Here is a 1,907-nt window from a genome sequence, read left to right as displayed (position 1 = left end):
AAAAAAAAAAAAGTTCTCCAGAGAAAGATATTAATAAATGATAAAGGTCAGAAATTCAGATCTACATAAAGAAGAACATTAGAGAAGACATCAATGAAGGTAAAATGAAATCTTTTATTTTTCTTAACTGACCTGATTCAATAATTTATTCAAAATAATAGCAACAATGTATTTGGTAATTATAGCTTGTGGATAAATGAGATGAATGACAACAATATTATAAGGGAGAAACCAAGATTACTCTGTTATAAGGCACTTATAGACTCATGAAGCAAAGGACTGCTACTTGAAAGTGAACTTGGATAAGTTGTAAAATATACACAGTCTAAGCATATACTGGTAGTAAAACTGTAAAATGTACACATATATGGCACATGTCCTCTAGGTTTTTAAAAGAAAGGAAATATAATTTATATCCTAAGACAGAAAATGAAACATAAAATGCTCAATTAAAACCAAAGAAGGCAGAAAGAGAAAAGAAGACACAAAAAAATGTAATCTTAATAGCCAGGCGTTGTGGCGGACACCTGTAGTCGCAGCTACTTGGGAGGCTGAGGCAAGAGAATCTCCTAAGCCCAAGAGCTGGAGGTTGCTGTGAGCTGTGATGCCATGGCACTCTACCAAGAGCGATAAAGTGAGACTCTGTCTCTAAAAAAAAAAGAAATCTTAAAAATCAACCTCTTACCCCTTATCCTTGATCAAATAACACAAAGGCCCACAAAAGATGAAACAACTACCAAGTTGTAAAAGTGAGGCTTTCCCTCACTCACCGCCGACAACCTGCCATGCCACACCCACACCCTGCTGCCGCCCCGCAGAAATGCTTCGATCACCCACAGTTCTTCACCAGATAAGACCAGTGTCCAGGGCACTGGCTCCTCATCTCACTCGGGCTTACGCCAAAGATGTAAAATTTGGTGCAGATGCTCGAGTATTAATGCTTCAAGGTATAGACCTGTTAGCCAATGCTGTAGCCGTTACAATGGGGCCAAAGGGAAAAACAGTAATTACTGAACAGAGTTGGGGAAGTCCCAAAGTAACAAAAGATGGTGTGACTGTTGCAAAGTCAATTGACTTAAAGGATAAATATAAAAATACTGGCGCTAAACTTGTTCAAGATGTTGCCAATAACACAAATGAAGAGGCTGGGGATGGTACCACCACTGCCACTGTGTTGGCATAGTCTATCGCCAAGGAAGGCTTCGAAAAAATTAGCAAAGGTGCTAATCCAGTGGAAATCTGGAGAGGTGTAATGTTTAGATGTTGATGCTGTCGTTGATGAACTGAAGAAGCAGTCTAAACCTGTGACAACCCCTAAAGAAATTGCTCAGGTTGCTACGATTTCTGCAAATGGTGACAAAGAAATTGGCATCATTATTTCTGATGCAATGAAAAAGGTTGGAAGAAAAGGTGTCATCACAGTAAAGGATGGAAAAACACTGAATAATGAATTAGAAATTACTGAAGGCATGAAGTCTGATCGAGGCTATATTTTTCCATACTTTATTAACACATCAAAAGGTCAGAAATGTGAATTCCAGGATGCCTATGTTCTATTAAGTGAAAAGAAAATTTCTAGTGTCCAGTCAATCGTACCTGCTCTTGAAATTGCCAATGCTCACCATAAGCCCTTGGTCATAATTCCTAAAGATGTTGATGGAGAAGCTCTAAGCACACTTGTTTTGAATAGGCTAAAAGTTGGTCTTCAAGTTGTAGCAGTCAAAGCTCTAGGTTTTGGTAGTAATAGAAAGAACCAGCTTAAAGACATGGCTATTGCTACTGGTGGTGCCATGTTCAGAGAAGAGGCCCTAAATCTTGAAGATGTTCAGCCTCATGACTTAGGAAAAACTGGAGAAGTCGTTGTGACCAAAGATGAAACCATGCTCTTGAAAGGAAAAGGTGACAAG

At 38.8% G+C, this 1,907-nt stretch overlaps 1 protein-coding gene and 1 pseudogene across 1 annotated transcript in view; one reads left to right on the top strand and one right to left on the bottom strand.

Annotated features, from left to right (window-relative positions):
* Positions 1-1,907, bottom strand: part of OXSR1 (oxidative stress responsive 1) — a 143,556-nt gene that overhangs the window by 76,553 nt on the left and 65,096 nt on the right. The gene's annotated exons all lie outside the window — the stretch shown is intronic.
* On the top strand, positions 722-1,907 carry LOC105886870 (annotated as a pseudogene).

This window comes from Otolemur garnettii, unplaced genomic scaffold, assembly GCF_000181295.1.
Source record: "Otolemur garnettii isolate 467f Iridium unplaced genomic scaffold, OtoGar3 scaffold00002, whole genome shotgun sequence".
Taxonomy (NCBI): domain Eukaryota; kingdom Metazoa; phylum Chordata; class Mammalia; order Primates; family Galagidae; genus Otolemur; species Otolemur garnettii.
This window is presented reverse-complemented; position numbering and strand designations above follow the sequence as displayed.